This window comes from Cupressus sempervirens, chromosome 4 (assembly GCF_028749045.1).
Source record: "Cupressus sempervirens isolate cs-2001-9-10 chromosome 4, ASM2874904v1, whole genome shotgun sequence".
Classification (NCBI taxonomy): Eukaryota; Viridiplantae; Streptophyta; class Pinopsida; order Cupressales; family Cupressaceae; genus Cupressus; species Cupressus sempervirens.
In genome coordinates, this window is record NC_143121.1 from 374,442,866 (window position 1) to 374,455,524 (window position 12,659).

Consider the following 12,659-nt stretch of genomic DNA (forward strand, 5'->3'; position numbering starts at 1 on the left):
ATGATAGATTATCAGTGCTTTTGTGGTGTTTCCGGCTATTTTGTGTTATTTTCGGGAGCTCGATGAGCATTGTTTTTGTTCTCCATTTGAGAGCTGTTATGTAAATGTTATACAGATCTGAAAATGTCATTTTGTAGGCTGTTATGTTGCTGAAATTTCTATAAAAAATGTCCACTTTCAGATTTATTAATAATATGTGAAGCTGTGAAGTTTTTGGCACTATTTCCGGCATACCCGATTTGGGGTTTATTGAGAAATTGGTGGATCTTTGAAATATTGGTTGTTTGATCTTAAAAATTTGATTAGAGGCTTGAAATATCATATAAAATCAGAAAAAGGACATTTCAATGGTATTAGAGCTATGATCTTGCCAGCTTGAGGGTTTGTAGAAGTTTGCATGTCAGTTTTGACAACTACCAAATCTTGCATGTCATAATTTATGGTTGCATGTTGTTTCTAATCAGCTGCATGTCAAAATTTATGGTTGCATGCTACTTCTAATCATTTGCATGTTATTTCTTGGTGAATTTGGTGGTTGCATGTTGCTTCTAATCAGCTACATGTCAAAATCTATGGTTGCATGCTACTTCTAATCATTTGCATGTTAGTTCTTGGTGAATTTGGTGGTTGCATGTTGCTTCTAATTAGCTGCATGTCAAAATTTATGGTTGCATGCAACTAAGTGAAAGAGAAAAGGGATATTTGCAGCGAGAAAAGAATAAAGAAATTTTGATCAAAACTCCAGTTGAAAGTAAAAGTACAAAATCCAAGGAAGGAAAAAGTATGGCTAATCCAGATGAGATGGCAAAGAAATTCTTCCAAGACATCCAAGCAATCTAAAAAATTATATCAGTCATATGACCCCTTGCTTGCAAAGTGTTTGACGAAATGTCAAACATCTGAAATATAAAGATTCTTGGTGTTTGAAGAAGTTATAACCTATTGGAGTTACACTCTACTTTATCCAGAATGGACAGGTATAGTACAAAGTCTCAGAGGACACGATCTTGGACAATTGATATCCAGAGTCAGAACAGTAGAAAGGATGGTTATTTAGAAATTCGAGATAAACTTAGAAAAATAAGCCATGACATGTCTGAACAGTTGTTTGAGCACCACCGTATGATGAATGACATGTTGTCCGACCCAGCTAAGGTGGATAAGTTGACTGGATTTCTATTTGGCAGATTTTCTCACAAGGCAGATGACACAATTACCAAGAACTTGCATGAGGAGTTTGAGAAACTAGCTTATAGTCAGGCAGAGGTCTCAAATTCTACTCTGCCACAGGAGGTAGTGGGTTTAGATGATGATTATGAGGATGTTGTTGTGCATGATGGTGAGATACCTGGTAGAGATGAGCAGACATTGAGCATTCATGACTTTGCTGAGAAAGAGTACCAGGCACAGTTAGATGCTTCATCACATGAGGTTGAGGAAGGTAGTACTTCACATGATTTGTCCAGTCAGCTAAAGGTGAAAAAAGATAGTATTGTGACTTCATTATCTCATCATGACAGGATGCGGGATATGATAGAGGATCACATTCGAATGATTCGGTTAGAGGGTAGACATAAGGGAATTCAGGCAAAGTCTTTTTGTGTTGACTTACAAGCGATTAGGGAAAGAATGGGAACAATGAAGTTGAGTTATTTACATCTTCTATCAGATCGTGACCATCTTCTTAGCCTTGTTGGAGACTATTCAGATGCCTTGAGGAGGAAGGATGAGGAAGTGGACAGGCTTTCTCACGAGCTTGAGGACACTCGAGCTTCTTTGGTGAATACTCCATTGGCATTACAAGACTGGGAGAGACATGGAGATAAGCATGGCATGGAATTGAGTTTAGTTTCATCTTGCACTCCTCATACTCAGCTTTCTGCGAACGATAGATCATATGTGGTCATTGATAATGTTGCGAGTTCATCTTGCATTCACATCCAGGATATAGGGACAATGTCAGACAGGTATGTGGAATTAGTTGGTATTGGTCATATTACTCAAGTGAGGAGTTTGCTTGAGTTACCAGCTGATTATAGTTTACGAATATGGACTCGAGATTGTTATATTGGCGTTTGGGATTCAGTTGATTGGAAATCTTTAACACTTTTTGGTAGTAGTGATTGTTTGTGTGCTATCATGGATTTGATTAGTAGATTGCACAGTGTTGTCTTTTCTTGTGCCAGGAGCTTATCCGATATTGGTATTAGTTTTTATACACCGGTGTCGGGCTTTGTTCATATATCCAGTCGACCATTTTTGCTGGAATGTGTTGATGATCTTTCATATTTGGCAGTGTGTACAGATGAGTCTCAGAATCATATTGGCATTGATGACATCCAGGAGGATGTAGTGGGTAGTTTTGAAGACTTAGTTTCCTTGGTAGTTTCTTTTGGTACAAAGGAGTTGGATAGCAGTGCTACAGTTTTTGATACTCCGTATGTTGATATGAGCTTTGGAGTTGATTCGCATGATATGGATGGTAATACTCTAGAGACCAGTAACCTTGAGGATACTCCTTTAGATAGTGCATCAGAGGAGGTTTGTAGGATACAGTCTAGCCAGTGCCATCATGTGTCTAGTCAGTTCAGAGTTAGTGAGCGAGACATTGGTATTGCTTGCCAACATTTCGATGTTGTTCGTCAATTGTTAGTAGTTTATGGATGGGGTTCTCCTACTAGTGATGAGCAGGGAGGCAGTTATCTTTCCTTGACAGAGTTCCACTCTTTATGGGAGGCTTTTCGGATTCTGAGACAGGATCATATGCAGTTGGTAACCAATAGAGATTATCTTATGGAGTGGGGCAGTACAACATACGATGCATTGTTGGCCAAGGAAGATGAGGTGAGTGAGCTTACTCAGCAGCTTGAGGTGACTTCTGAGATTCTTGAGAGTACAACAGTTGGCTTTCAAGGAGTCACAGTTTCATTTGGCTAAGGTGACCATGGAGTTAGAGCAACTACAGTCTTTACCAGATTATGTACAGTCACAAACTGTGGTTTCTGGTGATCTGAGGATGTGCATGGTCGAGATTGTCAAAGACAGTGGAGATGGGGATGCATCCATCCTTGATACTAACATTGGCATATCGGGTCCATCCCCACTAAAGTCAGGTTCAGTTGAGTTGGGTGCTGCAGCAGATTGTTGTGGTATGCCTGACATGGTGGTGACCTCTAGTACTAATGGCACGAAAATTAGAGATGTTGTATCAAAGACCATGTGTGATGTTGGTGAGCCGACAGTTGGCATGGTTCCTGCTAGTAATACTACTCCCTTGGCGATGTCTTCAGAGGTAGTAGTCAGTTCCAACTTGGTTAGTGATCAATTGCAGTTAGTTACATCTGGATTGCAGTCTGAGCCACTGACTGAGATTGGCGCATTCTATCAACATTACATTGTGAGGTATGCTCATCAATTCACCTTTGATGACCATGTTGATGAGATGATGATACAGAGATGTACTTTGGTTTCTAGTGCTTATCATCAATTATGGGATAGTTTGACGCATCGAGATGAGAGTTGTGATGGGCATGACATGGCGATAGGTTCTGCAGTTGATAGCTTGATAATACAGGACTTAGTGCAGGAGTTTTGGAGTGATGCTTCAGTGGGTGTTGTTATTGATTCTACTCCTTTGGCTATGACTTCTCCTGACTTAGCTAGTGATCAGTCACAATGGGTTGTATCACTTGTTCATGGTGAGCTGTTGACTGAGGTTGGTTTTTTTTATCAACATTATATTGCAGGGTATGTACATCAATTAGCATTTGATCCTTGTGTTGAGGAGTTGATGGCAGGAAAATTTGGTTTGGGTTCCATTTCTTGCTGTTTATCTTGTGATGGCTTTTCACCATCAAGGGTGCATGGGAGTTATGGTTATGAGACAATGGTCGGTGATCTGCAGAGTTGTGTTGACTGCAGGACTTGTACAGTGTGTGGATTCTCCATACTTGGTACAATTTCATTCGGGAGCATTCACCATTGTTGCAAAGTTGGATTGTACATTTCGTATAGGCCAGTGGGATGCGTTGATGGTATTTACTGTGTTGGCAGTTTGATTTGTCCACTTTACTTGGGTTTTGATGTTCTAAGAGTTTGTGTCTCGTGGATTTCTGACTGTGGAAGTTGTGACTTTGGAGTTTGGTTGAGCAGTAATTGTCAGTGTGAATATAGATTCCTCTTGGTCATATTGCAAGAGCCTGTGTTAATTGACAATAGTATAGTTCATGACTACATTTGGGATCCAGGTGGATTGATTGGTTTATTGTTCAACCATTGCTTGAGGACAAGCAATATTTGGAAGGGGAGGACTTGTCATGTCCCCTTTTCAAATAATTAAAAATAATAATCTTTTCTAAGGCAGGAAGGCCCAAAAAGGTGAAGTTTCGGAAAAAGGGGATAATCTTTGGAAGCTAATGCACTAATAAATAAAAATTATTATTAAAATATGTTTTATTAACCCCTCTTGGACGTGAGTTAGGGTTATGCCCTCTTTTAAGGGGATTGGAGGCATTTTGGGCTCATTCCAGAACTTGATTTTTGCTCATTTCTTTGTTGTTCTTCAGAGGCTGCCAAACCTGTGGAGAAGGAGACCCAAGAACGGGAGTTTGCAGGTTTCTAGGAAGGCTAAGGACGGGAGTTTAAAGCCATTCTATGTGCATGCTCATGCAGAGTTTGCCTTTGTGCTAAACAGTGCAGATTTGTGGGTTTTCGAGTGTGTTTTTTGTAAGAGTTTGGTGTTTTCGGTTGAGTATTTCATATCAGTTTGGGTTGCTGCTGTATATCAGACATTTAGATGTTAAAATAGAGCTGAATATATGTATTTGGTCATGATTATACTTCTATGATAGATTATCAGTGCTTTTGTGGTGTTTCCGGCTATTTTGTGTTGTTTTCGAGAGCTCGATGAGCATTGTTTTTGTCCTCCGTTTGGGAGTTGTTGTGTAAATGTTATACAGATCTGGAAATGTCATTTTGCAGGCTGTTATGCTGCTGAAATTTCTATAAAAAATGTCCACTTTCAGATTTATTAATAATATGTGAAGCTGTGAAGTTTTTGGCACTATTTCCGGCATACCCGATTTGGGGTTTATTGAGAAATTGGTGGATCTTTGAAATATTGGTTGTTTGATCTTAAAGATTTGATTAGAGGCTTGAAATATCATATAAAATCAGAAAAGGGACATTTCAAATTCACAGATTATTTTTATCAATCATGCGTTGAACACAAAGATACAGAAAGAAAAGAAGGTTAAAACTACAAAAAGACTTACTCCAAAAGATTCAATCACTATGTAATTAATTTCCAAACTAAGTTACAAAACTCTGCAAAAGTATACCAAGGACAAAGATACGTCACAAAAGTTTACTTGCATAATCAAAACCCTCTACAAATAAGCCCAAAGTTGATACTTATGCATTTTACTGCCAACTGCATCATAAGTGCAAGACACCAACACCTTGATCGAATTTAGTCTTCAATGCGAAATTTGAGACCCTCAAAAGTCTTAAAAGGGGGGTAGACATGGCTCATAAGTCATGGCCCCAAAATATCATCACAAATGCCCATTCAAATGCATCGTTATCTCAAAACGACTCCCAAAAGTCTTTGAAATGCAATAACTCTCCATCTGAATTCCCATCTAATCAACATGGCCTTTGAATTTAGTCATAACTATGAAAAATATCCTTATCTGACTTTTTAGAGGTAAAATAAATATCTAGTTATTTCATCACAATGGATACTTATATCAAATTAACAATATTTATTATATAATTTGTGATTTATTATTTTTAATGCATATCAAGTATATTAATAATATTTATCAAGTAATAGTTAGTCCACTAAATAGCATTATTAATCTACTTGATAGATATTAAAGTAATAAATTATAAATAATATGATAATATTTAATAAGCGATAAAAAAATTATTATAATATTTATATTTTATTACTATTAATTTTAATATCAATTAGATTAATATGCTATTAAGTGGATTAAGAAAACCATTTAATAATATTATTAAGAAATTGATACATACTAAAATAATAATATTAAAATATAAACATTATTCTAAATACAAAAGTGAGAAACCTTAATAATTATTTTACCCTTTTAAAAGTCTAGACAAGGATCTAAGGCATTACAAAGTCTAAAACTCGGCAAAAAAAATGAACGCCACATTTGGCATTAAAAGGTGATCCGCGGGAAAGCATAGGAAAAGACTTGGGAAATAAACATTTCCCACAAAAGAAAAGCTTCTAGTGTTTTTTACTACCCTATAATGACTATTTGATATATCATTTTCATTTCACTTCTTCTTTCATAGCCCTACCTGCCGCCTGGAAGAAGAAAAAATGTCGCCATGAGGGTTTGGTTGAAGTATTTTGATGAAAATCTGGGCATTTTTTCTGAGATCTCTCTGCTGCTGTGACTGACTGGTGATTAAATCACTAATATCTTTGTCATTTTCACCTGCGGCCACTGCCATGGAAGAAAACAAGGGTTTGGGAGCGAAACCAGAGCTTTTCTTGACGTTTTTCTGCTCTTTTCCTCTGCATTTTCTGAGCTCGAACTTGGGAAAGACTACAAACACTACCCTCATACATTGCTCATAGAAGAAAGAGGGCTATTGAAGCATTTTATAAGACCAATCTGCTGGTTTGAATTCGCACACTTTCTGGGTTGTTTGAAACTGAAAAATCTTTGCATCTCATCCCTCCGATTTGCTTGAAAGGTGAGGAGTTCTTACTTGTTTTTAAGATATCTGGAGATTTGTGGCTGCTATGAAATTTTAACAGCAACATCTTTCTTTGTGCTTCTTTTCTATACTCCTCTATCATTTCAACTTCTTGTAAACACTTCACAGCTGTAGATCATGTTGCATTTTTTTTTTTTTTTTTTATATTTGCCGCCATAGAATGGAATGAGGGTTTGCTGGAGCTTTTGAAAGCAGTATTTTGGGCTCGACCCTAAACATTTCTGGGCATTCTCTGCCATTTTTGCTGGTGATTTCAAGTTCGAACAGCACCCTTCGTTTGTTCTTCACTCATTCTCACCATAAGAGAATTGCACTATGTCGTCCTGAAAGTCATGGAATGTAATGTCCCTTCTTTGGGGACATTAGAAATATTAAGAAGGAATGAATTTATAATATTAAATTTGACTATGTAAGCCAGAGGTTTATTATTAGAGGTCAAATTAATGTTCTTTGTGGTCACAAGAGGACGAGGAGAGATAAGACAAAATCCAGAAAGGAAGTCGAAGGGTCATCGTTGCAAGAATAAAAGGAGAAGAGGCTCCTTCCTTGTGCATGCTTGTTTATTATTCTGATTTTCAGTTCTCTCTTGTGAGAGTCATTCAGAAAACTTCAGCTTTCAGCCCGTATGAGGACGTAGCCCCTCGTGCAGGCAAGCAGTGGACACAAACCCATTGTCTGTGGAGATATCATCATAGGTGTCTCGTTGAGCTTACAGGTTCTTCTCTTGTTTTCCAATCCAACTATAAAATCTGTGTATAAGATTGGAATGTGGTTGGATGATTATTGTATTGCTGTTGTATAATACAATAGCATTTTAGAAGTTATCTGGAAATTGCTAGTTGTTATATTGCTGAAGTATAAGACAATAACACGCTTCCGGATTTGTTGAAAGGTTCCTGGTTTAGTGCTTTTGTTTTGTATTGCATCTTATATGCTTAAGTCTTTAATATCATTTTGAAAAGACAAATTTATTGGAGAGAGTTCAGATTTATTTGCTATTTGTATTCTCATCTGCATGTCGATGTATTGATGAGCGTATTATTTAGGAGTGAGTTTGAGTAAATACTTATTTGGAATATCATCTGTCATTCATATTGCTGACTAATTGTTAAATGGGTCCATATTCTAAGATTTACATTTAAAAGGGAAAACAGAAAAATTGGATTCAGGACAGCACAATGCTGGTTGGGTTTATTACAGTACTAGTACGAGTCGTTACAATGGTATCAGAGCTAAAGGTCTTCCTAGCCTGTGATGGTTCAATAACAGATAGTGGTATTTAAACAACCTGGTTAGATTTCTGGGAAAGAGTCACATTAGATTTATTTTAGGAAGAGATAAAGCCTTATCTTCAGAACATATTATTCCAAGACAGTAGGCGTTTTGAATGTTTCATTGGCAAGTATCTGAATGTCCCTACTGAACATACATGGTCAAGGAAATCAATCACAAGATGTTGCTTAGTCTCCAACTTATCGAGCACTCTTGTGGATGTGAAAACTATTCAATATAAAGCCATTCCATCATTAGGAGTCTATGCATGTGAATATCGATGTCAAAACTATCACAGCAGAAGCAAAACTAAAAGCATGTTGGGTAGTATTCATACAGAATAGAATTGTGCAACATAATTCTATCTGTTCTTCTACCAATGATACTTTATTCTAAAATGTGGTGACAGAGACCAACTCATTGGATCGATGTATTTACAAAGTTACTATTCTCTACAGAAAGTTCACACTCGCTAATAAATGCTATTGACAAACATCTATTATCTTCAATCGATGGGGAAACTAGAACAACTTCTTCCCTAGTTACATTAGGATCAATGGGAGAGAGATGCGCAAGGAGCAACTGTAGCATTAATGATATTTGATTCAGTAGATCACCTTTATGGAATATCTAAGCTAATGAATGTTGAATGCCCACAAGAGATGTTAGGACAAATCATAGATGACTAGAGAGATTTCACATCAAGGGACAAGAAATACATTGCAGAGTTTGTTCAAGTTTTGCCGTAAGTGGTAAAGCTCATAGTCAAGGATCATAACTTCATTGTTGCAACTCTCGTAGGCTAGAATCGCTATTCAGAGGTACTTGCGGAGATTATTATCCTTGGATGGTCATGGACAGCACAGAGTCTGGGATGAGTTGAGTATTAAATTTAATATCACTTGATTTGGTTGTGATATTGGTAGGACCACATATATCCGAGTACCATATATTAGTTTTATCGATTAAAAAACGGAGTGGAGACTATAGTCAAAAAATTTAATAAACTCTTGCCATTGGCTGTCATTTTCTATAGCTGCTATTTGTGGTAAGGTTGTTGCCGCAACTCCAAATTCAAGATGTTATGAGTGTTTCTTTGTTGGGAGTGACTTGTCATTATAGTATATCATAAGTTGGTGGTGTGAAAGGAGAATTGGTTCAACATCTGGTGTTTCCCTCTAAGACTTACATGCAAAGACAATTGTCAGTTCGTATGTATGAATGATTGTGAAGGTTTCAAATACCCATTTAATATCTCTCAGCATATCTTGGGAAATATGTAACTCATTAATCCTCATTCGCGTCTCCTATTAGATTTGTAACGACAGCTGTGAGTGTAAGGTGTCAATCAATGTACATAACTGAAGGGGGAGTCTCCCTGTCCTAGTATCGACGAGGATGCAAATAATATTGACGGAATGAATGAGGGGAATAGGCCGGAGGGGGAACAAGTCGTCGACCCAACATTATTGCATCCTACAGCAAACGAGTATATATATAACTTGCAAAGCTGAGGTTTGGGAGCTTGAGGCGACGCATGGGTTGTTTGCAAATTATGCTTCCCAACTGCAATTAGTAATATGTCCTAAGTGCACGACAAACATAAAGACAAGAATGACATGTCATCTAGCGATTTTGTATCGTGTTGATCGTATTCTCACCAAGGTGATTCCATTAGTTCTAATTAGGACACCTCCTGCTCCTATGCAATCAACTTCTACATCATTCACTCAAGTTTAAGAATCGCCTGTTACTGTTGTAGACCCATTATCACAATTGGAATCTTTAGCATCTTCTATTTCTCCATCACAAGAGCAAAGAGTGACATCATTTGTTAGTGACCACTGACAACAGATCCACAAGTTTAGCAATAAATGGAATTAATGGAGCTACAAACCCATCATTGCCAATTTCTTCTACAATTGATTTATTAGGAGATTTAAGTCCTCTTGCAGCTCCAACAGTATCTAGAGGCAGTGTTCCAACATATCCATCAATAGTGACATTCCAGAGCAAATCCTTGACGGTCACTTTTGATTTCACAAAGCAGTAGGGCAAGCCCCAACTTACATTAGTGCAAGCCAGTTTTACAAATTTGACCACTAATACATTTACAAATTTCATTTTCTAGGTAGTTGTGCCAAAGTTTATGCAACTCCATCCTTCCACCTATTAGTAATTGAAAAATACAATCAATTCCTGCAGTATTAAATCATAACAGTAATATCAGATCTTAACATCTGGAATCACATACCAACTTTTGATGAATATCTGCCAGTTCAAATTTGTATTCTTTGTCATAACAACCAGGGTTCCTTACAGTGAGACTAAAAATAGCTCATGGGATGGATATTCTCCTAAGAATAAACTAGTAAGAAGAGGGAACTTGTATGGGAGGAAAATGGAGAAACTAAATTTTCTGGTGGCACAACATTATGCATGAAAAACATGGGAACTAGTAAATCCAATGAGGTAGAGGAAAAAGTAATTGCAGAGGATAACAAGTAATATTGCAAAACTGGTAAACTGACTTGGAAGAGAAAGAAAGTATTGACTAATCGTTATTACAGAAAATACAGGAAGTAAGCATATCACAAGGAAAATTGGAAGACAGATTACCAGCTATATTCAATTTGGGGAAGTTTATAAAATCTGAAGGTTGTGAAGTTAGTTGTGGTTAGGCTAAGCAGACTCCATAGTGGCAGATGGCATAGTAACTAAGTATCTGGAAGTAGATGCCAAGCAGGCACTTACAACACTGTCAGAACTTTACATCGGTACCCGCCACTAATAATAGGGTTAGGATTGAATCATGACAAAGATTATGAAGTTAGCCCAGAAGTTTGAGGCCGACATGAGAGGAGAAATCTTTGACATTTATGAAGAGTATAAATATTTTCCTATCTGAATTCAAAATGATTTATCATTCAACGACTACGTGGATTTTTATCTAGGGCAGAAAAATATGACGGGTACAGCAAAAAGAAGTTATCTAGAGTTGGTCCAGGATATCTTTGCTAACGAAAAACACATAGGAGTGTACGAAGAAATTTCAATAGACTAGAATTATCTTTTAGATGACCTTGAAATAGAAGAGCAGACAACTACCAAAGATGGGCAGCCTTCTCACAATCACATAGAATTGTTACAAGAGGTACAAGTTTCTTTGTTGGTGACTTGGAGGTAAGCTTTGTTAGGCAGAATAATGAAATAGATTGCACACAAGGTAGTAGCAATTTGGGATCTTGGTATCATAAACCATATATTCATGATACTCAGAACATGAATTTAGAGGAACAACCTAAGATGACACTGCAAGACACTAAACAATTTCAGCAGGGAGATAATAAAATACATGCTGTACAGAATCAACTGAAGGTTAGTGAAGACATGGTTGTGGCATCCTTGGTGCAGTTTGATAGTACCCACGAGTTGGTTGAGGAGCTCTACAGGACGGTCCCAAGGGAAGGGGAAAGTGAATGGCATGTGGCCAAGTTACGGAGAGTCAAAACAGTCATGGAGACTATGAAATCAGATTACTTATATCTGCTGTCCAACAAGGATTATCTTCTTAAGGTTGTTGAGGTTTATACAGCACAGTCAAAAAGGGATAAGGATGAGATTGAGGATCTCAACAAAATGCTTAAGTATGTTCGAGAGACACTGAGTGAAACTCAATTATCTCTACAGGGAGCAGAAAATTAAATCAAGCTCATGGAACACTCTCGAGAACATGAGAATAGAATGAGGCAGGAGTTCTTCCAGGAAGTCATTGACGAACTTAAGAGCATTCAGCAAATGTATGACTTGGATAGCTGCCCTAAACGATTAAGTAGCAAAACTCTAGAACAATTTCAGCTTGTTGTCAACCCTTTGTTTGAAGTTGTTGCTGATTGGATGACCCACAATCCTCTTTTCATGTTAAATGAGGAATCATCTCTTGTTTGCCATTAAGAGGAAGAGTTTGATTTCACACTTTGGAATCCTGACTCAGATTCTAGCAGTGAATTTGGATCTCAACATGGGAATGACGAATCAACTTCTTCTGCTTATCAATTGATCAGCCCCAACATATTTTCTGATTTCACCCCATTCAGGAGTTGGCTGAATTTTCTTCATCAGCCTCTGAACAATTTTTGGTGGAGTATTTATGTGAGGTTTGTGGGTAGTTTCTCAGCATTCTTCATATTCATAACTCCTATGCACTGGGACATCCTCCAACTTTATGCCGACAGTATGAATTCTAATGTCCATGGGATGATGGTTTCAGCTTTTGAGTAGTTTATCTCTTACATCATCCACTTAGGCTAGGTCTTCACATTCTACTGGATTATATATGGACCCTGGATATATTTCTATCTCATCATTGTAGCGATGCAGTGTAACAGAGTTTGGGATCCAAGACTTGGCAAATGGTATCTTTGGTTGGATGAGGATTTTATCGTGGTCTTATTCAGTTTGAGGTTGATTATGGTGATGATCAGTGTTGATCAGGTTACAGAAGCAGCATTTCTTCGAAAAGTAATATGGGATCCAGGAATTCAGTTGACAAGTGTTTTGCAGAGTGGTACCATGCTTCACAGTTTGGTCGGGTTTGTTTTTAGTTTGAGCTACTGGATTAACTA

The 12,659-nt window shown here is 37.4% G+C and overlaps 1 protein-coding gene across 4 annotated transcripts in view; it reads right to left on the minus strand.

The window, feature by feature from the left end:
* Positions 1-12,659, minus strand: part of LOC149561635 (glutamate--glyoxylate aminotransferase 2-like) — a 201,690-nt gene that overhangs the window by 110,222 nt on the left and 78,809 nt on the right. The gene's annotated exons all lie outside the window — the stretch shown is intronic.